The 24,875-nt window shown below is 39.4% G+C and overlaps 1 long non-coding RNA gene across 1 annotated transcript in view; it reads left to right on the top strand.

Annotated features, from left to right (window-relative positions):
- The window catches only part of LOC134738540 (uncharacterized), a 32,257-nt gene extending 7,754 nt beyond the window's left edge, over window positions 1-24,503 (top strand). Inside the window, exon 3 of the long non-coding RNA XR_010124294.1 lies at window positions 24,161-24,503. This is a non-coding gene — a long non-coding RNA (uncharacterized LOC134738540). The remainder of the gene's footprint in view (window positions 1-24,160) is intronic.
- The last annotated feature ends 372 nt before the right edge of the window (window positions 24,504-24,875 follow it).

The following is a 24,875-nucleotide window of genomic DNA, read 5'->3' as shown; positions in this document are numbered from 1 at the left end:
AACCTAGGTGCCCATCGATGGTGAATTAAATAAAGAAAATATGGTACCTATACATCATGAAATACTATGCAACCATAAAAAAGAACCTTGTCCTTTGCAGCAACATGGATGCAGCTGGAGGCCATTATCCTAAGCAAATTAATGCAGAAAGAGAAAACCAAATGCCACATGTTCTCACTTATAAATGAGAGCTAAACATTGGATACATGTGGACACAAAGACAAGAGCAATAGACAGTGGAGACTCCTAAAGGGGGCAGAGACAGAGAAGGACAGAGCCTGAAAAACTATGTACTGGTACTAAGCTCACTACCTGGGTGATGGGATTAATCAAACCCCAAACCTCAGCATCACACAACATACCAGTATAACAAACTTGCACATGTATCCCCTGAATCTAAAATAAAAGTTGAAATTAAAAATAAAATAAAATTCAGGCCGGGCACAGTCACTCACACCTATAATCCTAGCACTTTGGGAGACCGAGGCAGGCAGCTCACCTGAGGCTGGGAGTTCAGAAACTGCCTGGCCAACATGGCGTCTCTACTAAAAAAATACAAAAATTAGTTGGGCATGGTGGCATGTGCCTGTAGTCCCAGCTACTCAGGAGGATGAGGCATGAGAATCGCTTGAACCCAGGAGGCGGAGGTGGCAGTGATCCGAGATCATGCCACTGCAGTTCAACCTGGACAACAGAGTGAGACTCTGTCTCAAAAAATAAAATAAAATGAATAAAATAAAATAAAATAAAAATTCATTAATTTCTTAGCAAAGTTGATTTTTTTCATATTAGACTTTCTTGGTTTTTATTGGACTTTTCACTACTTTTTAAATTAATTCATGGAACATAATTACATTAATATGTAAGTAGGCCAGGAGTCATTGCAAATGAGGAAGAAAAATTCAATTCAATAATGGCTCCTTTTTGTTGACTACTTATTACATCCCATCAATGCTAATCTTTATCTTCATTCTGAAAATCGGAAAGGTAGAAATTACTGTTCCTATGGTTTTTATTATTTTTATAGATTTCCTTATGCTATAGACATTATTTTGAGACTTTTTACAGGCACAGAGAAGTTATTATATGTCCAAAGTCAGATAGCTAGAAAGCAGGGGAGCAGAGATTTTAAACCTAAATCTACTAACTCCAAAGCCTGCATGTTTTTTATTACACAATGCTGATTGTAAGAATTTTTTCTAGTATAAACTGTGGCAGAAAAATTATCAGCTGTGGTAGAGAAAGAAACAAATAACACTAACAAAAGCCTCTTTTAAATTATGAAGATAAAGAACATAAATAATCATATTGATTTTCAAATGTAGAACTGAAAATTAGACATATTTAAGAAACAACTCTTGGTCACAGAAAATATGAGGTAAATAGAAATTCAAAAAAAGTTTGACTATCACTAGAGTAATGTCTCATAATTGCTACTTGGACACAACTTTAATTTTAGTAGGTTAAGTGAATGCAAGTGATCCATCTTAGTTTTAGAGAAGCAGGTGCTACTTTTGCTCACGAAATTCTCCTGGCAGATTAATTGAAATTGGCTTGGCTATAAGTACTCTCAGTTGATTTGGGAACCAGCTCAAGAGTCACGAACAAGGAATAATCATAAACCTCTGAGTACCTGGTTTTCCAGCAGGGTGGCATAGGGATTGATGGACTGAGTTTCATTTAGCATCTTCATTAATGGTCTAAAAGAGGCAGCAAATAGCTTGTTAATGAAATTCACAAATGAGACATGGCAAACACTGATAAAGATCGCTAAATTATCAAAGGAAACTCACAGAGGAAAGATATCTAGACACAAATGAATAACCTATAATGCAACATGGAAAGCCAGAGTTGAAACCAGGATGTATGGGGAGTGGTATTTGGGAAGAAGCTGATGGGGAAAAAATTTTTTTATAATATCAAATGTTTTTATTGCTTACTTATAAATATTTTGTAATTTATATTATAATTTCTGCTTCCATGAGTCATTTGGGAAAAAGTAACATTTATGATGTCATCTGCTAAGAGGTTTCTTCTTCCAAAGCACCATTTCTAAAAGTGACCCAGGAGTTAGAGTGAAAAGTCAATTAAATCTTAGCTTATAATGCTAAATGGTAGCCAAAAAGAATTTCTTTGGCTTACTGCCCTATGATAGAGCAGAATTTGGAGTCAATAAGACAGATCTGAGATTCAAACTCTGGTATCTCATCTGATCCAATTTTTTCACCTCTAAAATGAGAAAAATAATACCCACCTCACAGGGCTGGCTTTATGGCGATGAAATGAGACAATGTGTGCAAAAAGCAACAGGCATGATGCCTACCGTGACTGGAAGCCCAGCAAATGTTGGCTACACCTGCAATGAAGCAGGCTTTGATCCATCCCTGCCTCGAGATGGGTTGCTGGACGCAGGAATGAGCACTTTAACTCCCAAAATATGAAATTAAACCCAAGAAAGCCCCAAGAAGAGAAACAGGAAAGGAAGCAGCCAAGTCAAGAGAGAGACAGACGAACTTAATCCAGGTCACTAATTCCAGAAACACACCCAAAGTGCGCAAGGCTGAAAATGGAGAGTAAATTTTTAACACGAACAAGATGAAAGTAAGACTAATGGGGCGAAATTAAGGGAAAAAAAATAGCTTAAGCTTTAGATCATAGAAAAAAATGTTCCTTGACACTTCTATTAGATATTACAGAATATTCATACAAGGAGAATCGTAAGTGAATCATTTCTTGAAGTATTTCAAATTAGCTGGATAATGGTTCAAAAAGTTTATCATTCGGGAAAAAAAAATCCTCCTGACTCCTTTTGGGCTCTAATGCCTTTGACAATAATTCTCATATTACCATGCTCAAAACTATCCAAGAAGCAGTAAACAGGAAAGACAAGAAAGAGTGTGCACTCTTTGTTTTTTTTTTCTTTTCTTTTCTTACCCCACCCCCGGCACCCCCCCCACCCGAGACAGTCTCACTCTGTCACCAGGCTGGAGTGCTGTGGCACGATCTCGGCTCGCTGCAATTTCCACCTCCTGGGTTCAAGAGATTCTCCTGCCTCAGCCTCCCGAGTAGCTGGGACTACAGGTGTGTGCCACCACGCTCAGTTAATTTTTGTATTTTTAGTAGAGACGGGGTTTCACCATGTTGGTCAGGATGGTCTCAATCTCTTGACCTCGTGATCTGCCTGCCTTGGCCTCCCAAAGTGCTGGGATTACAGGTGTGAGCCACTGCACCTGGCAGAATGTGCACTCTTAAAGACAGCATTAACCACCTTTGGAGGACCCCCACTCCCCCTCAACCCACAAAACTTGGGAGCAATAACCACTGCTCATTGAAAGCTGACAATTATGACTGACAAAGTTAATGGTTACCCCAAAAAAATTATCTAAGAAGTTCTAAAACTGTAATAGAGTAATTGACCCTTTTCTTCAAATGCTTACTAAAACCCCTAATAAGTCACTGGACAGAATTTTCACAGACTTAAGTTTCCTTTCTGTTTATAAATTATTCTTAAACATTTTGGTATCTGCTACTACTCTATATAATGGTATCTGATTTTTTCACATAATTATGTATGCCATTATTTCACACCTAAATCACCCAGATTTCATGAGATTCTGCAAAATAAATCAGTCCTTTCAGATGCTCCAACCACATGGCAAATGTGACATTCCCCTCAGTACTGGAAAAATCATTACCTGAGGCAAGCAAGAGGTTTCTGATGTGGCACGAGTTGGATAGCCAGCAGATTACACATAAGAGCCAGGAGAAGAAATATCCAAGGGGAAAGGAAGGCAGGCATCTGATTTATGCATCAAGATACATTAAAATATATATATATATTGTGCACTATGTGCCAGACACTGTATGAGGTCTTAGCAATTTAACAATGACCAATAAAAACTACAGTACTACCCTCAAAGATTTACATGCTCATGAGGGAGGCACTCATAAGGAGACAAATGAATGCAAATGTAATATATTTTCCAGGAGACATAAGTATTACAGAAAAACATGAAAGGGTTAAGGATAACTTGGAGATGGGAATAGGGGATACAGCTATTTTAGTTTAGGAAGTGAAAGAAGATCTCTTAGTAGATGACATCTGGGGGAAAAATCTGGAATAAGGGAGGAAGCCAACCTGATTCAGAAAAATCACATTTCAGGTAGAGAAAAAAGCAAGCATAAAGGCTCTACTCCTGCATATGTCAGAAGCAGCAGGAAAGCAAGTATAGCTAGAATGGAGTTACCAGGAACCTGCAGGTATTCTAGGTGGAGGCAGCAAAGGTGATAGGAGTGATAACCAGGCAGAGGTCAAATCATACCAAGCTCTGAAGGACAGGGGCAAGGAACAGGACAGCACTGAAGGTTTTGCAAAAGTGAGTAACAGGATCAGATTCACATTTTGAAAGATCGCTCTAGCTCTTTTTTGGAAAATAGATTTTACTGGGTGCAAGGTAAAGGTAAAATGAAGAGTGGAAATATGGAAGCCATTTTATTGGGCCAGGAAAATATGAAAATGAGAAGAGGAGGGATAGAAACTAGCCTATAGGCTGGGCGTGGTGGCTCACACCTGTAATCTCAGCGCTTTGGGAGGCCGAAGCAGGCAGATCACTTGAGGTCAGGAGTTCAAGACCGGCCTGACAAACATAGTGAGACCCCCGTCTCTACTAAAAATACCAAAAAAAAAAAAAAAAAAAAAATTAGTCAGGCGAGGTGGCGAGTGCCTGTAATCCCAGCCACTCAGGAGGATGAGGCACAAGAATCACTTGAACCCAGGGAGGCAGAGGTTGCAGTGAGCTGAGATCACGCCGCTGCACTCTAGCCTGGGTGACAGAGCGAGACTCCATCTCAAAAAAAAAAAAAAAAAAAAAAAAGAAAGAAAGGAAAAGAAACTAGCCTATAGACTCAGAAGACATTTTGAAGACAGAGCCAATAGATTTTGCTGATGTGTTAGATGAGAGCAACGCCAATTAGTTGAGGGAACGTGCTGCTAAGACACTCTGAAGAGGTAGTTTATAAGTGAGCTGCCTATGCTATCGAAGACAAGCAATATGTGTATGTTTGGTGTCTCTGGGAGAACAGATGATGGTGATGTATTTTTTTTCCTTTAGTAAATCCCCTTAACTATCTGGTGTCCATTAACCTCCTGAATCTTTTTCAGCTGATATACGTGGGCTTTGGTAAATTCCTGAATCTGTACATCAGTTTGGGGAAGTCATATCTTTTTTGTCATTCACTCTAAAATTGATCCTTCATGTTTCAAACTATGCCTGTCCTTTTCCAAAGTCACCTTACACAAAACCCAAGTTTACCAAATACCAAGTTTACTGTATTACCTATTCCTTGCCCCTGGCCTTCAGGGTTTGGTATGATTTGACCTCTACCTAGTTATCACACCTATCACCTTTGTTGCCTCCACCTAGACTATCTGCAGGTTCCTGGAAACTCCATTGTAGGTACACTTGCTTTCCTGCTGCTCCTGAAATATGCAGGAGTAGAGCCTTTATGCTTGCCTTTTTCTCTACCTGGAATGTGATTTTTCTGAATCAGGTTGGCTTCCTCCCTTATTTCAGATTTTTCCCCCAGATGTCATCTACTAAGAGATCTTCTTTCACCACCAAAACTAAATACGGTAAACCTGAGCATGTGCTCCACACCCTTTCCAAACCATGGGGATTTCAGAGCGCTCCATCCTGAGTTCTTGTTTTCGGGATTTATTCTTGGTTAATGGGGAAATGGGACCCCGTTCTATTCCAGATGTTATTTCAGAAACAGGTTGTTCTGCTTCTCTTCCCAAGTGCCTTTTTGAGGACTGCCCTCTATATGTCCAGCATGATAGACCCATGCTCTGAAACAAGGGAGACAGTCTCCTTTGGTTTGTTTCCTAGTGATGCCTAGAACTTCCTAATCAATCTAAGCTGATTAGAAAGCCCCAGACATTCTTGGTGCTCCTACTTCCCTTACACCTGTTAGTTAAGAAGTCACAATATCATATTAACATACTGATTCTACCTCAGGCCTGACTATGCATCTGTCCCTCTTTATTTTCATCATCATAGCTTTTTTTTTTTTTTTCCTGAGGCAGGATCTCGTTCTGTCACCCAGGCTGGAGTGCAGTAGCATGATCACAGCTCACTGCAGCCTCCACCTCCCAGGCTCAAGCGATCCTCCCACCTCAGTCTCTCGAGTAGCTGAAACCTCTGAGTGGCTGGTGCCTTCCTCATCAGAATGTAAATCTGTCAGTGCCTTCCTCGCCAGCAAAATTAGTGCACCACCACGTCTGACTAATTTTTTTATTTTTTGTAGAGATGAGGTCTTATTATGTTGCCCAAACTGGCCTTGAACTCCTGAGCTCAAGCGATCCTCCCACCTTGGCCTCCCAAAGTACTAGGAGCACAGGTGTGAGCCACTGCAGCCAGCCATTGTAGCTTTCATGCCAGCCCTCATCACCTCTCCCCTTCTATTACTGCACTAGAGAATTTGGTCTTCTTTCTTTCTCCATGGATCTGTGGTAATCTTTCCTAAACACAAATCTGGTGATTTCCCACTACCCAGAGCAGGCTTTCAGACTGTGCTTGTTAAACTCTAGGAAGCTCCTGCCCATATCTGCATCTTCCACTGGAGGTGAACCCCATTTTCTTTGTTACACATTTGTCTTCTGAATGAGACTTTTTCAATAAAAGGTTTCACTGCAAGAGAGAGACAGAATGAGCTTGAAAAACACTGACTTAGACTGGTCCTAACTCCTTAACATACATTCAAGCGCCTTCAAAGTTAATCTCTTATTTCATCCTCCTCTCCAGTGGCTTTCCAATAACGCACACTACAGCCCAGCCATACTGGACTTCCCACACTTTCTAAAATCTGCCATGCCCTCAAATACGGGCAGGCAGATAAGTTATTGCCATGACACTTCATATATTCTCAAAAAACGGTTGCTGTTATGAGCAACTGCTGTTGCCTCTTCTCACCATATTTATCCCTTCACCATCTCCCCTCATCCTTAAGAGACTCAAATTAAACATCACCTTCTTTCTGAATCTTCAAATGGGATGAATTTCTCTTGTATCACTATAGTTTATTTATGTAAGTATTTCCCAAACTGTGGCATAAGAATGTATATTCAGGAACCCATACTGTCTCTGAGACTCCTATTTCAATGTTATGTTTTTATTTTGCTGATAATCTACAAATAAAATTTACCAGTTTTAAAACAGAAGCTTTCTCTTGTGTGGATGAGTCTCCATTCAAATAAATTTTCATAGGATAAAGTTCTAGTTTTCTTAAGTGAGTATGGTTTCAAATGGAAGTCACAGGCATCTCTGAACATTATTCTGGGGTTCTCAAGTTGTGGTTCTTTTATAAAAAGTTTGTGCAAACATTTGATATTTGCTTTTATGTATCTCTTTGTAAATAACAAGCATGTTTTGTTTTAGGTGTTTGATTAAGTGTCTCTCTTATCCAATAGATGACAAAAGAGCTGTCTGTAGTTGGCAATATGTTAGTTGAGCAACTCCTCCCTGTCTCCATCGCAAAATTAAAAAAAAAAAAAATTGAATTTTTAAATGAGTCCTAGAATCCTTTTGAGTTCTGACTGATAGGCAATTTGGGAAAGGCTTTGATTCCAGGATTTCTGACCTAAAATCTAATTATCCACCATAATGGACCTCATGGATACCTCATAGGTGGCCTAAGCAGTATATTAGCAACATATCAGAGATTTGGAGACAGATGGCATAAAAGAGACAAAAACAGCTGGACCTGAGAAACAACAGTTCTGCAGCAATTATGTAGGAGACACACCTGCTCTTCTTCTCTTCACTTAGTGATCACTGTAAAGGCAAGAAAATGTCCCTTTCTGCTGCTAAGGTCCTGCCACGTGGCAAGTGGGAACTAGAGATCACACAGACTTGGTGGCAGACCGTTGAAGTTTATATGCTCTAGAACCCTGTATCAGTCAAGGTCCTGATGGGCAACAGATGGCATACTCAAGGTGAGCAACCTGGGGGAGAAACTAATGAAAGGGACATTTACTAAAGAGTGGGCAGGGTGATGGAAAACCAGTAAGGGAATGGCAAGGAAAAGAAGTAGATACCAGAATCCAAAGAGGAACACTAAAGCTATAAGAGAAAGTTGCCTAGTAAAAGCTGTAGCCACAGAGAGAAAAACAAAGGCAACAGTTAGACCCAGAAGACAGAAACCTGCCCTAACTCTCTCCTTACCCTTCTGGGTTCTCACTGGCTTAATCCAACAGGAAACTAAAAGATAAGCAAACTAATTAATGGAGTCCATAAAATTCATGCATAGAGCAGGCTTGGGAAAAGATAAAGAGTATGCCTGGAGATTCAAATGAAAGATACCAAAGATTCATAAGGAGGTAGATAGCCTTAGGGGACATTTGAATATCAAGTGTTGCTTTCCATGTAACCAGCATGAATCCCGCTGGGACAAATCTTATCTCCATGTCTTTGGAAATAGAGAGATAAAAAATGATGATGATGATGATGATGACAGAGGAGAAAGAGATATGAAGAAGGAGGAGGTAAAGGAATAAATAACACAAAAAATGCTAATTTTAAAACCTGTGCATTTAATAACCATTTGTTGAACACATCCTAAGTGTTAGATGGTGAGCAAACCACTGATGACAAGAAGAGAAGAGAAGACATGGTCTCTATACTTAGGAGCTTCCTATTTATTGGAGAAATCAGCTCTGTGAATTGATCAAGTACAGCATTAGCTACTACATTTATTACAAATAAATTTAATTCAACTAGCTTCTATGGCTATCTTATTCATTGTAATTATGATTATTATAGTTATTGTTAAGCTTTACATGTATCAGGCAGGCTGCTAAACCACTTAAATCAGACCTACCTCATATGACCAGGAGAGGATTAAGTTCAATTGTCTACTACTATCTTCACTTTAAAGATGATGAAGTTGACACTTAGGAAGTGTGAGTTTCATTCAAAGTCTTCTGGCTAGTAAGAGGTAGAGCTGTGATTGAGACACAAGCATTCTGATTCTAGAGACACACACTCCTAACCACTACAAGGCACTGCCACCTGGGGTGAGACCACAGTGGTTTTCCTTGAAACATGCATGCAATCTGTACTCTTTCAAAATCCAAGGGAGTTTTCTTGATCTATCAATTTACCATGTTCTTTTTTATCCCTCTCAATATCTATGACTCAATTTACTAATTGCATCAAATATTACATTAGGTCAGCATTACACTAATTGGCACCATTTTGTTTACTAAATGATGACAGGGTAGAATGGAGTTTCCTTTCCTTGAGGCCCATCATTAAAATGATTATTCCCCAGGGGGTGACGTGGAAAGTAGGAATGAGCTACACTGCAGCATGCATGGATACCTGTGGCCTTTAACAAAGAGGATGGCCTTACCCCAAATTATTCCATCTGGCAGAGCTGTTACCTGCTGTAGTTCACACATGAATGGCAATGATTTGCATGCAAATAGAAGCCTACATGCTTTCTTGGAGCTAAGAGCTGTATTTCAACATTTCACAGTGGAATTAGCAGTGGACAGGATGCTGCAGCTTTGTGGATGTGCCAGCTAAAACTCTTCTAAATATCAAGCTCTGTGTTTCACAGCAAGATTGTTTATTGAACCAGTTTGTGGAAGCTCCAAAGACTCCTCTGCTGAAACACCGCCAGCTCCAAGCTCTGATTTTGACATTGATGTTGTCAGATGAAATTAAGCATTGGTCGTAATGAATGCTGGCAGACTTCTGTTGAGGTATGATCACCCGTGTTCCTGTGGCTAAGTAGCAAAGCTCTAGACAGGAGCTAAGCTGTGGTCTTGGGAGTTATTAGTTGCTGTTTTTGTTTCTTTTTCCTGCTCCCTGATATGGTTTGGCTGTGTGTCCCCACCCAAATCATCTTGAAGTATAACTCATAATTCCCACGTGTTGAGGGAGGCACTCAGTGGGAGGTAACTGAATCATGGGAGCAGGTCTGTCTTCTGCTGTTATCATAATAGTGAATAAATTTCACGAGATCTGATACTTTTAAAAAGAGGAGTTCCGCTGCACAAGCTCTCTCTCTTTGCCCACCACCATCCACGTAAGATGTGACTTGCTCCTCCTTGCCTTCTACCATGATTGTGAGGCTTTCCCAGCCATGTCAAAGTGTAAGTCCATTAAACCTCTTTTTCTTCCCAGTCCGGGTGTGTCTTTATCAGCAGCATGAAAACGGACTGATACACTTCCCTTCATCAGTTGCCAATTTCCTAGAAGATAAAGGGCAAGTTGCTTAATTGATCTTCATGGATCTTCATATTCTGAGCCATACTGATCATTAACCCTCATGCTGTCTCACTCCTTTATACTCCAACAATCCACAAATACTGTTATTTGCCCTTACACATGATGCAGTACTAAACTTTCTTTGCTTTGCCCATACTGTTCCCACCTTCTGGGATGACTTCCTTCACTATCTTTGGATAGTAAACTTTTACTCATCCTTCAAAAACCTGTTCAGGCTATTCTGAGAGATCTTCCCTCCTTGTTCCAAATAAAGATGATTTCTATATCTCCAAAATCTCATCTATATCTTTACTATTACTGCATGAAACAATAAGACAAATAAGCACACAAAAGTCTCGCCTGTAGAGTCTTATCTCATCTTTATATATCCAGATCTCAGCATGATGTTTGGCATATAGTGTATACTCCATCCTTATTTGTTGAATTTAACTGAATTCTTCTTCCCAGGTACAAGGTATAGGAGCTATTTGGGAGTTTAAAACAAACCACAACATTATGTTAGCAATTCATGAATTAGTACTAAATTTTTTATGATGTTTGTTTTTGTTTGTTCGTAAAAATGCACTGATCTTATCAAAAAAGACAAAACAAAAAAAAATACAAAAAAAGTTCCTTGATCTCCTTAACCAGAAAAATTGCTTTCAACAGTATGGGCCAATGCATATCTACAATCGTGTTTATATCTATACAGACATATACAAATATTCTTATATAATCCAGAAATAGAGCTTTGTTAGATTTTTTTAAGAGATTTACTTGAATAGTAGGAATGAGTTATCCTTTGTAGAAAAAGATGACACGATGGAGAAATAAGTATTCCCTCCTGATGGAACAAGACAGTGAGGCTTGCTGAAATCCATTTAGCACAATCAGTTGGTCTATTATTTCCCAATTATGAAAGTGGAGAAATGAGATATTTAATCAGGACATATTTTAGAAAGTTGTAACATATTTGCGTATTTCCCTAAGGCTTGTAATGAAGAGCTCTTAATATTTCATTTTCATTATTACCAGAAGAGAAGAGTTATAATAAAAACTCTCCTTGTGGTCTTGATCCCAAAGCAAAAGAGAATTTCAGCATCTCTAGGTCATCTGACCAATGACCCTCTCAGTGAAACTAGGTGGAGAACTACTGGAGATCAGGATTCTGGATCCATTTCCCAGTCCATTGCCATTCTTTGTCTTTGCCAATAATCTCTACTTCTAACTCACAGGACATCTTGTATTTAGAATTTCTTCTGTGCTTGGAAGGTTACGGAAAATAATCATTCCTATATGCATGCTAAAGTGGACACCTTCCACTGAACACCAAACTCCTCCACAAGTTCAGGACTGAGAGCCACAGATGACTAAACTGAGGCACATTTGCAAAAACATCAGGAAGAGATTGGAGTAGGCCATCTTTAAGATCTTTTTAAGCTAAAAATTATCTCATTTAATTAGTGCCCCAATATTATCCGCTGGAACAGAGGTGTAATCATTGAACCAGGGAATATCATCAAAGACCAAAATGCTGATTGTGACTTATTACTAATTTTGGCTGCCAAATCCTTCTATTTTTTGAGAGGTTAGACTTACCTCTGTTAGATCTAGGTTATAGCTAATTGTGTTCTGTTCCTAAACAGATTAAGATCAATTCCCAATTAAGAATTGGGAATAATTGTAGAATGCATAAACAAATGACTGCTCTCTGGATAAAAACACAAATTTCTCAATGTCTTGTTCTCATATTCCAGGTCTTAGACTAGTCATGCCCAAAAAAAAGAAGCTTTCACTGATACAGCGAAGGTAAGGGTGAGTGCAGCCCTCAGGATATCTAAGTCAAACCAGACAGGGCTTCCTGCTTCCCATTTCCAGTGTGGTCTGCGGTGGTGTGTCTGATAAGAACAACTGACAAAAAGCAGATAGCATGATCACTGTGATGAAAAATGAGAAGTGAAGAACAACCAGGTCCCAGCAACCCCTGATACAGTGGCCCTGGATAGCTAAATTTCAGCCATTCCTAAACATTGAATGGGAAGGAACAGGTTCAATTCATTAGGTGTTTTCAACCTGCTTTTTCTTTTTATATATGTATACTGTGAAAAGAGGGTCAGTTTGTGTTTGGAAAAACCAATATATTTATTTGCATTTAGCTGTCATCTATCGGGAGAAGAGTAAAATTAAAGCATGGAAAGGAGAATTATTTGAAAAGGCAAACTAGTATAAGCAGGAGAGGGCAAAATTTTGCATAGTTTCTTTAAAAGAATGTCTTTTAAAGGTCATCTAATGGGGTGTGAGTGTGTGTGAAAAACACACTGGTTTATTCACCAAAAAGAGCCCAATCTGGCATGTAGCATAGCTTTCTCACAATCCAGGGAAGAGGGACCAGGGACTTTGGAAGCGGAACAGAGCAGAGTAGGTCTAAGTGTCTGTCCTCACATGGACATCTGAAGTCTCACTCAGATTTCATTCTCATTCTCCCCTCCCTTTCTCCTGCTTTCTCTCCCTCCATCTCCATCTTTAACTCTGTCTTTTTCAACCTATTTTCACAAAGGATCCTGGCTGCATCCTGTCTTAATCCTTTGTGTCCTAACAGGAAAATCTCAATCCCTCCTTTCTTGCCTCTTGATCCCATCCTGGCAAGCTTCCAATTCAAAGATGTCTCAATTAGCTAAGCATGAAGACACAGGACAGACCAAATGCTTCTTTAAATACTGAATGCTTCTTATAAAGTAACTTTGACTTGAAATAAGGTCTACAGATTAGATAACAGCATTGTGTCGATATTAATCTCCTGATTTTGATCATTGGGCTCTATTTACGTAAGAGAATGTCTTTATTTTCAAAGATACATACCAAAGTATTTGAGGTTAAAGAGACATCATAGCTGGAAATTTTTTAACATTTATTTTAAAAGTTCAGGAGTACATGTGCAGGATGTACAGGTTTGTTACATAGATAAACATGTGTCATAGGAATTTGTTGTACAGATTATTTCATCACCTAGGTATTGAGCCTAGTATCCATTACTCATTTTTCCTGATTCTCCCCTTCTTCCTATTCTCTGCCCTCCAGTAGGCCCCAGTGTGTGTTGTTCCCCTCTATGTGTCCACGTGTTCTCATCATTTAGCTCCCACTTATAAGTGAGAACATGTGGTATTTGGTTTTCTCTTCCTGCAATAGTTTGCTAAGAATAATGGCCTCCATCTCCATCCATGTCCCTACAAAGGACATGCTCTGTTCTTTTTTGTGGCTGCATAGTACTCCATGGTGTATATGTACCATATTTTCTTTATCCAGTCTATCAGTGATGAGCATTTAAGTTGATTCCATGTCTTTGCTATTGTGAATAGTGCTGCATTGAACATACACTTGCATGTGTCTTTATAATAGAATGATTTATATTCTTTTAGGTATGTACTCAGTAATGAGATTGCTGGGTCAAATGGTATTTCTGTCTAGGTCTTTGAGGAATCACCACACTGTCTTCCATAATGGTTGAACTAATTTACACTCCCACCAACAGTGTAAAGGCATTCCTTTTTCTCCACAACCTCATCAGCATCTTTTATTTTTTGACTTTTTAATAATAGCCATTCTGACTGGTGTGAAATGGTATCTCATTGTGGTTTTGATTTGCATTTCTCTAATAATTAGTGATGTTGGGCTTTTTTCCATATGATTGTTGGCTGCAAGTATGTCTTCTTTTGAGAAGTGTCTGTTCATGTCCTTTGCCCACTTTTTAATGGGGTTGTTTGTTTTTTTCTTGTAAATTTGTTTAAGTAGCTTGAATTATTTTCAAATGTTTTCGAAGAAAAACCATGTATATATAGAAAAAGAAAGCAAATGTGACAAAATGTTAACATTTGGAATACCTGGGTGAACAATATCTGGAATTTTTTGTACTATTCTTCCAACTTTTCTGTCATTTTGAAGTTATTTCAAAATAAAAAATTAAAAGGGGCTCTTCTATATTTTTAAAAATTATCATTTTTATTTGTTAACACAGTAAAGATCCTCTTTACCCAGTGATTCTATTGGGGAAGATGATTGAAAAGCAAGGAGCTATACCCTGACACAACTCAAACCAAACATATTATTATATAACGCACACAACCAAAATTGCATTCTAGAAATCTGGACAAATTTTTCCATAAAACTTAAAATGAAGTTGTTCTCATCTTACCATTTGCCCATTCATTTAGTCATGGAATATTTATTGAATACCTCCTGTTCAAAATGATCAAAAATGCGCTGGTGTTCACAGCCTGCAAAGGAGACACACACAGTCACTTCCAGGACTGCGTGATAAGTGTTAAAACAGGTTCTATGGAAAATAGAGGCAAGGGATGCCTGTAATCCCAGCACTTTGGGAGGCTGAGGCAGGCAGATCACTTGAGATCAGGAGTTTGAGACCAGCCTGGCCAACATGGTGATACCCTGTCTCTACTAAAAATACAAAAACAGCCGGGCGCGGTGGTGCGCACCTGTAATCCCAGCTACTCGGGAGGCTGAAACAGGGGAATTGCTGGAACCTGGGAGACAGAGGTTGCAGTGAGCCGAGATTGCACCACTGCACTCCAGCGGGGGTGACAGAGTGAGACTCCATCTCAAAAAGAAAAAAAAAAAAAGAAACGAAAATAGAGACAAGGCAACCTTTGCCCAGTCTTTTAAGGGATCAGAGAGGCCTTCCTAAAAAGGGGATGTTTAATATGAGATCCCTAGGGAAAGAGGGGTCGGCTAGATGAAGGAGGTATGTGTGAGCATGGGAGAGCAATAATATCCCAAGATATGAAAAGACTGGGGCCTAGCATTAGAGATGGAGAAGAGGGGAGGCTCTAGCTTACAAAACAGCTAAAACTGAAGAGTCAAACAGAAGCTTTATATGCTCTACTGATGGTTGGGAATTTTATTCTGAATACTACAGGATTTTTAAGCAAAGGAGTAACTTGCAAAAATTGTTTTTTATAATTTTAATTTTGTTACTGGTGGAAGTATTGATTTGAGAAGAGCAGAAATGGAGCTCAGGAGACCATTTAAATGACTCAACACCAAGGCAAATTAAATGACCTTACATCATTTCTGTCTTCCAGAACCAACTCTTTTAAGTCAAATGGACAAACTCATGTACCCCATATCAGGTAGATGACAAAGTCAGGTGTTCACACTCTAAACCTGCTTGAGATCATCACTGTGGGCTCAACTTCTATGATGGCTTTGCTATCCTTGCTCTAAATCCTGTGTCTGATTCTGGGAGTTGACCCCATATCCCTTTACAAACCCCACCGTCCCTTCTAACCTTCTCTTAACCCTTCACCTCTTTCTATGAAAGTCAGTAAAATGACACATCGCAATGAAGCCAAAATTATATTGCTTAAAGCCATAAAACTAAATAGAAACCAGGTTATCAAAACAGACTTTTCAACGAAGGTTATTACTTCACTGGGCTTCACAAATGAAACTAGAAATACCTCTTATGGTCAGTCCAACTCACATATTACAAATACTGAAATGCCCTTTGTCTGCCAGGTGAACTTTTAATGATACCTTAAGACCCAAATCAAAGAATACCTATTTGGTAACACTTCTCTGAATGGCCCCTGCCCCAAAAAGGTGAGACATTCACTCCTGTGTTCTTACAGTACTTTGTGCTTGCTTCTTAAATACATGGCTCCAAACTCTAGCTTTGCAACTGATTTTTGGGCAATGCTGATCATGTTTCTTCGCATCAGTAAAGCAGAGAGAAAAACAATTTACTTCCTAGTGTCAAATGAAATAATCACTAATGAATTCTTGCCTGGGTCCCCAGTACATGAAAATAACAGCTAATGGTTGTAGAGAGCTTACTATGGTGTCATTTATAATTTCCCCCATTAAAATAGCAGCTCCTTTAGTGAAAGAGACTTAATTACCTATGAATCCTTACTATCTAACAAGCAGTCTGGCATGTAGAGGGAGCTCCATACATACTTGTGGAGGGCATGAATGAGTGGGTCTAAGCGGGATATCCGATGATCAGTGTCCACTGCCACAAATAAATTAAAGCCCTGGTTCTTGGCAGATTCCCGGTGATGAAGTGTCTGGTTGGTTCACACAGCCACAGGTTGAGCTCCAGCTCGGCGAGCCTGCTGAGTCGTTTCTGCACACCGACTATCTCTGACTGCTCTTCATCCCAATCGCTGGCTTAATCACCTCTGCTGGCTTCTTTCCTGCGTCTTGGGGAGTGAAAAGTTTCTGCTACTAAAAGAATGACTGCCTGTGATCCCATCCTTTCCATTTGGACAGTCTCCTATTATTGTCGATTCTCCCCTTGCTTTAACAAGTGGCTTCCGCTTCATCACAAAGCATTCTGTGCTTATATCTCTCTTTATCTCTGTGTGGAGTGGAGCAGAGCAGAGAGTTCCTCCCTGCCCACATTGTGCTGACACTGAAAGAGACACAATCATCAGGCGGGAAGGAAAGGTGGCTTTTGAATCAGAACAAATGCATCCCAGCTCAATTCTATGCTTCGTTTAATTAGGAATCAATTGGCTCTGACCACCATGACTGAGTTCCTCTTTTCATAGGAAACCAGAACTCACTCTCTCTCTTTATTTGAAGGAGAAGTGCAGAGAGACGAGGAAGAATTGAGTGGAGTTTGGAATAAAAACCAGCACCTTGCAGAAGGAGAATCAGAGTGACCAAAAATACATATAAACAAAGAAGATATAATGAGCAAATTAATCCCAATCCCAAAAATGTATTAAACATCTGTTATTGATATGTGCTAGGAACTGTGCTAGAATCTGGGGGTGCACCTTTAAATAAGATTAGTTACTGCATTCAAGAAATTTGGTGAAATAAAAATCATATGATGATTATTGGGAGTAACTTATTTAGCTTGAGAAGGGAAAGCAGAAGAGGTGGCATGAGGCTTGTCTCAAAATACATGATGGGGTGTAGAAGTGAGCTTCCTCCAAGCCCCTTAAAATTATCTACAAAAGCTACCCTATCTATCTTCAACATCATTGTAAATGGGAGTTTCATAGGGCTTACCTGAAAGCACCTAAAATCACAGCACTCCTGAGAAACAGTAATGTATAAGTACCAAACTTTATCGCTGCCAGTGATCCTGCTCCTTCTACCCCAAGCCAAAGAGAGAGATTCATGTGCTTGTATTTCCCAGCCATAAATAAATATTGGTATACCAATATTTATAAAATACCAATAAATATTGATATTTTAAAATGCCAATGCTTTTATTGGTAACATTCTAAGAACACGGGAAATGAAAACTAGGATACACAGCTTGATAGGAGCAGAACTGGAAGTTGATCATCTTTCACACGACCTCAGGAAGTGTGACTTCAGCTGTCATATGGGGGCTTTCCAGCCACAAAGTGTCATTGTCAAGAGTTGCAACCTTTTACTTCATCTCTTTAAATTCACACTTCATACCATTTGTCACACCCGATGGCTCAGAACCAACTCCAAGTTAGCACAGCCCCTCTACTTGAATGTTTGTGACTGTCTCTATTTCTGGGTCACCTGGCTTCACGGCTCTCTTCCTCACTTTGTCTTCCTCCTTCTGAATTAACAAACTGACTTCAAAGGCAAGGCGAGGCTTGGCTTGGCTTGGGACCCGGATGGCTGTGAGTACACATTTATTAGTCATAACTCTTAGAATTGGAAATTAATGAAGATTCAACTCAAAGTGACATAAGCAAAACAGGGGAATTGTTCAATCATATAACGGAAAAAGGCTAGTAGGAGAGCTGGTTTTAAGCTTATCCCTCTCTATCTGTCCACCTGTCTATGGATCTCTATCTCTATCTCTATCTCTGCCTCTCTTTCTTTCCCCATGTCCTGGCTCCACTTTCATCTGTGTACATTTCATACTCAAACGGGAGCTCTCCATGTGGTCTCTGGAAGCTCCAGTCTTTCATCTTTAAACTATAAGAGCAGCACAAAGGACTGCCAACAACTTCCTTCCAATCTCCCCGGTAAAAGTCAAAGTATTAGCTCTGATTGGATTAACTAGGGCATGTGCCCATTCCTGAAGAAAATGCTGTGGCACCAGGGATTGGATCAATTGATGGCCAGGCTGGTCCCTCACACACCCCTGCGCTGAAGGTGTGTCACCTCTTGGTCCAAGAGAGGAGATGCTGTGCTTCCTAAATGAGTCTCCAGAAGCTGTTATTAGTGGGACTAATGAATGCTGAGAAGAGAAAGGAAAAAGCCAGAAATTTCCCGAGTTCCCACATTGGAACATGCCATCCTAGCTGAGCCTGTAGCTTTCAACTATTTGAGAGGGCAAGCAAGAAACAAAGGCACCTGAACCCAATTTTAGGTGTATAAGACTCAGTTTGTTTCCTGTAGCTCATCGTCCTCTTATGTCTTCTGGAAGGAAAAACTAATAGAAAGTGAGGGTGAGAGAATACACAACAGCGGGAAGGACATCTGTTCTCCATCTTTTGTGAGATCAGTGACATCAGATGTTAATAGAGGCAAAATATGACAGATCCAGATGACAACTGCTGGCAGGACTGTGGGGCTGTTCTAGCGGGAAGCTCTCACTTCGTTTTCCTTTAGGATAAGCACACCGATGCAGAGCTGGACTATTTGCACAAACAAATAAGTTGTTTCTGAATTGTAAGTGCTTTAAAGAGGATTATAATGAGGACTTGAACTTCAGAGTCTAGCTTAACTTTGGATATGAGAAAGAAACTATCCATCACCTTTTCAAACCTGAATTATCTCTCTTTACTTCTCCAGTCAATTACAAAGGTCATGGATATGGAGAAATTGGAACCCAGATGGTTTAGTTCATATGAAAATATATAAAATATATTTCCACAGCAGAAAGAAATCTTGTCAAAGCATTTTTGAGTGGATTTTTGTTGCTGTTGTTCTGTTTGGTTTGCTTTTTCATTTTATCTGCTGCTTCCCAATGTCCCATCACCTAAGGGTCACTTTATTGTACATTATTTCATCCATGGCTCTACTACTGGGATCTTCATATGGTGCATTTATGGAAACTCATAAATTTTTTGTTTTCGTGGCACAAAGTAGAATTTCTAATAACAATAATGTCTTAGATACTATCAATCTCATCATTATCATTATCAATACCCAAAACTATAAAACAAAAACTTAGTATAAGTTTTTACACTAAGTTTAATAGCCACATTGATGTGTTTACAAGGCATCATGTTCCCTGTAAGCACTTTATCTATATTGCCCAAAGTAAGTTTTACAGCAAAACTATGAGGCAAACACTTTTTTTTAATCATCACATTAAAAAACAAAAATTGATACTCAGAAGCCAATGCCTCAACCAGTAGAAGCAGCTAATGCATCCTCCCCAACCTGTTCCAGGTCCCTCTCACCAAACGCACATCTTCTGTTCCTTTCCTCTGCCTGCTGCGCTCTCTCCAGCATTTGCAACTGCAGCTCTGTATTCTTAATGCTCTGTCAGGAAAGCTATGTTTTCAGGGCATAGTCTCCATGGCCGTAAGTGGTGACCTATCCCCACCTGGCTAACTTCCACCACCTGGCTAACTTCTACTCATGACCTTAGAATAAAAGTCGCCATCTCAGAGTGGCCACTTTCAACGTCCCCTCCTTTTTTTTTTAAACAGGGTTTCACTCTGTCAACCAGGCTGGAGTGCAATGGCATGATCACAGCTCAGAGCAGTGTAGACTTCTCAGGCTCCAGCGATCCTCCCACCTCAGCCTCCAAAGTAGCTGGGACCACAAACGCACACCACCACGCCTGGCTAAGTTTTGTATTTTTTTGGAGATGAGAGTTGCCGAGGATGATCGCGAACTCTTGGGCTCAAGAGATCTACCTGCCTGAGCTTCCCTAAATGCTGGGATTTCAGGCGTGAGCCACCGTACCTGACCAGCATTCCCTCCTCTTTGTAATGTACAGAGTGGGCATAGATTACCCAGCACTTTCTTCCATGAGACCTGAAGTTTTGTTCGACTTTCACCCAGAGGTGTGTCCTCTGCATTCAGCTCAGTTTCAGTCATCTACTACATATTGCTGAATAGAAAAGTGACTATAATCACTTCCCAGGTGGGTGGCAGGATGCTGGAGACCACTGAACTCTAAGCAGTTTCTCAGGACTTCCTCCATCCCCCATGGCCATTTTCCAATCCCTTTCTTTGCTAAGCCTTACCTCCTTGACTTGAAAACTATGGCTCTATCCCACATGTTGTTTTCTTAAATACCTATAGGAGTATGGAAAAATAATAGAAATGTTTAAAGTCAACCGATCACAGAGAATATGAATATGTGAAGAATCTGACAAACTAGAGCATGCATGTCCTTTCTAATAGGGATATTTGTTGCCCTAAGGATTGAGAGCCCAATATTCACCAGAACTCCCAAATATTCAAGGGAAGTCAGAAATATTGATTTTTAGTTTTATATGTAAAAATCTGTCACTATTTTAATATCATGTACAAGATATATGACATTGCACAACTATTTAACCCCTCTTTGCCTCTATGTCCTCATCTGTAAAGTGGGAACAATGTTGGAACCTAACTCACAAGGCTACTATGAGATATAAATTATTTGATATTTATGAAAAGTTTAAAGTAGTTCTTGGTGTATGGTAAGTGTGTACATACATATTTGAATATGTATCATCTAATGAATATGTAATATTCAATTTCATGTTAAATATATAATTGAATATTGAATTTATAATTTAATAACAACAACAAAAATACCTGTTTAAAGAAAGACACTGTGCAACCAAACAAAACATGTCTACAGGCCACTTGTGGCCTACAGGTTATCAGATTTGAACTGCTGTTTATATTTTAATTTTTTAACATCTATTTTATTGTAGAGACAGGGTCTAGCTATGTTGCCTAGGCTAATCCTCCCACCTTGGCCAGCTTATACTTTAACTGAAAGCTTCATCTTGAACCACCTCTGGATCTGGTCCACCTCCTGACTCTTTTCTCCTACATAGTTTCAAAAATAGCCCTTTCTCTGACCCTAGAGTCAACAATTTTCTTGAGTCATGGCTGCTCAGCTCACCCGAGTCTCACGAATACCCTAGAAGGGACAAGTTTATAATATCTGCTTTTTCCTCCTACCCATGGAGATGCAAACTTCACTCTAAAAAGCAAGCTCTGAGGCTTCTAGGCCTCAGACGGGTCTCTATCAACTGCAGCCCACTTTTCCATCAATCTTATCTGTAATATTTTCGGATCGTGCCTGCCACCCTGCAGCCACCTGCATTATCTGCAATCAGCAGCATGGTAGTGATGGAGGATAGGCTTGTTCTCAGCAAGCAAGTTGAGAACAGGGCTAAAAATAACCATTTTCAAATTAAATTCTTGAATTGGAAAGGAAAAGAGAGAGGAGAAACAGGACATGGTATGGCAGGTTTTATTTATTTACACCAATGAATCAAAGATAAAGGAAGGAAAAAGGCATTTTGAAGAATTTGGGCATATGGCAGAATTGTTTCCATCTCTGGTAATGTTGTCAAAACACCAATGATGATGCAAAGCAAATGCCTGTCAGACAAACCTAAAGGAAGCTTATTTACACGTTTGGGATGAGCAGGGTTGTAAATGATGGTTTAATTGGGAAAATCTGCTTAGTCATTTGAACAAGCAGACCCAAAAACAGACATAACATAGTGCTGTAAGGAAAACAAATTTAAGAAAATTTCTTTTTCATTGCTTTACTCTAATGCATTTCCCGCTTTCCTACTCCCTCTCTCTATTCCATTTTCATTTCCATTAGAAAAAACACTTCTCAGCATTTTCCAGACTGCCCTTAACCTTTCTGACTTGCTTACTTGGGGCCTGTAGAAGACAAAGCACTCTTTCAATGACTGGAGACAGGCACTAGGCAGTACCCAATGCATGTAGACTGGCCTCTGGGGCTGAAAATGTAGCTTCCTAAAAAACAAACAGTACAGAGGCTGATGGATTAGGGAAGGTGTATAGAACATTCAATTTGATGCCTAGCAAATAAAAAGCATTCAATAAATATTAGTTTCCTTACCTGCCACTCAATAGGGAACTGGCATTTATTATTAAAAAAATCACCTACTCACATGTATAATAAAATTTTTTGACTGGGAAGGATTATATCAGCATAGTAACCATGATTATTTCTGGGTAGGAAGTTATCGATACAGTTTCCTGCTTTATATTTTAATTTATGCTTTTCAAATTTTCTGCAAAGATTAGCCACACATGGTGGTGGCAACCTCTAGTCCCAGCTACTCGGGAGGCTGAGGCAGGAGAATCGCTTGAACCTGGGAGGGAGAGGCTGCAGTAGGCCAAGATCGCACCACTGCACTCCAGCCTGGGCAACAAGAGCAAAACTCCATCTCAAAAAAAAAAAAAATACTCTGCAATGACAAATTAGAAATAAAATGATTTTTAAATCAAAAATTCTGAATGCTATTTAATTAAATGTAAGTCATTTTCTAGCCTTATAATCACCTATTCCCATTCACTGACCTAACTGTCTAGTAAAAGGTAATTCATTAATGATCTTGAAAACTAAAGTTTTAGTTTTCTTTTTTGGGTCTTTTCAAAACTGTCCAGAAATTGGCATTTTGCAAAATTTTTAATGATGAGAGGTTGGCACTACCGCCAACCATAAACTAAATTTGACTTGAAGTGGTTGTAATCTCCCAAAACACACAAAAAAGCATATAGAAATATATAAAAGAATTAGTAGGGAACGAACAATTTATTTCATCATTTCAGCCATTATTTCTAGGAAAGCCTTTTTGTTATCTGTAGCAGACATTTGTGATGAATTGTGCCATATCCCCTCTGCACACCTAATTTCAGTACTGATGCGGTGGACAGCTCTGTGCCTCTTTGCCAATGTCCATGGTGTCCTACTATATCACTTTTTCAAAAGCTGGGGAAAGTAGCTTAGCCACATGCAGGTGCAACCCAGAAATGTGAGGGAGTCTATGCCCCTCAAGGTAATCCTCATCCAATGGGGGATAAAGTCTATGGATAAATGTCCCAGCTTCCTTGTCCTCCCGTGGGACAATTCTTAGCAGTAACCAGCTCGTTAACACGTACTTCACAGTTGTTGTTGTTTTTTTCCCTTTCTTGTCTCTCTTTCCTTATTCTTGCACTTCCACTTTCTGTGATTGCCTCCAAAACAAACTCCCTGAATCTTAGTCAGTTTAGGGTGTTCTAACAGAATACCACAGACTGGTGACTTAGGCAGCAAACATTTAATTCTCACAGTTCTAGAGGATAGAAGTTCAAGATTAGGGTGCCAGCATGGTTAGGTCCTTCTTGGAGGCCCTCTTCCTGGTTTACAGATGGCTGCCTTCTTGCCATATCCTCATTTGCCAGAGGGAGAGAGAGATGTCATGTCTCTCTCTTTTATAAGCTCATTGATCTCATCAAGTGGACCCCACCCTCAAGACCTAATCTAACCCTAATTACCTCATAAAAGCCCCACCTCGGAATGCCATCACACTGAGGATTAGGGTTTCAACATATCAATGTTGGGGTTAAACACACATTCTGCCCATAGCAACCTGCATCAAGTCCTCATCTCAGAGTCAACTTTAAGTGGTAGGGGGACGTGTGGTTAAATCCAGACTAGAACATCATAATTATATATTTCTAGGTTAAAAAGAGTCCTTACGTTGCTAATGACAATAGTGTCACTAATAACAACTGCAGCCTAAATTTTATTGATTAGAATTTGGTGACCAAATCAAACTGACTGTGTAAGCAACCTCCTTATATAATGAGGCTGGAACAAAGTTCCTTGCTGTTTGGATGTTCTGTTTGCACACAGAGCTGTAACCGACACTGAGACAAAGTAAGCAACTATTTTCACCAGCCAATGGGCAAAACCCACTCTTTTTCTTAACTTTCAGCCTGGAAGAACCAGAATCGTAGGAGCATGGAAGACTTAATTCATTCAACAGTAACTACCTCTTTTTAGCCTAAGATTTGGCAGCCGAACAACAGAATAGGAATTATGTCAGCTTTTCTGCTTAGCACGAGCTCTGCCCCAGAACCAATGACATAAAATATGTATGTTTGCTTTCCCTGCCACAAAGTTGTGACACATTATCAAAGCTTTACAAAGTCACTCTATCTTAGGACACCCCTAGACAACTTGTTTCCATCTTACTTCTGAGACAAAAATATTTACTGCATCCTGCTTTGTCTTTGTGAATATTACATTAAATGTTGACATGTGCTTGGCAATTCAAATTCATTGGTTAAATGTTTTCCTCCTCTCAAAATTATTTTTAATATAATAGTCTAATAAATATGAATCCAAGATTCCTTACTAAACATGTGACTTTGCCTTGTCCAACCTTAGTATTTTATTCTATAAAACGCAAGTAACTAGGAAACTCCCATTTTAGGTTGTAAAAATTGCAAAAATTACAAAAATGTGTTTAGTGTGGTCCATGGCAAAAAAAAAAAAAGAACTTCTAAATGTCACATATTATTATTAAAATCAGGTTCAATTACAATAACTGCACAATACAAAAATACAAAGTCAGTACTGCACTTAGACTCTGGAGACACTTTAAAAGACATATAAAGTCTTCTAATTCTAACTCTTTCATTTTGTAT

This window comes from Pongo pygmaeus, chromosome 18 (assembly GCF_028885625.2).
Source record: "Pongo pygmaeus isolate AG05252 chromosome 18, NHGRI_mPonPyg2-v2.0_pri, whole genome shotgun sequence".
NCBI lineage: Eukaryota > Metazoa > Chordata > Mammalia > Primates > Hominidae > Pongo > Pongo pygmaeus.
Note: the sequence above shows the minus strand (reverse complement) of the source record. Positions and strands in the feature narration are given on the sequence as shown.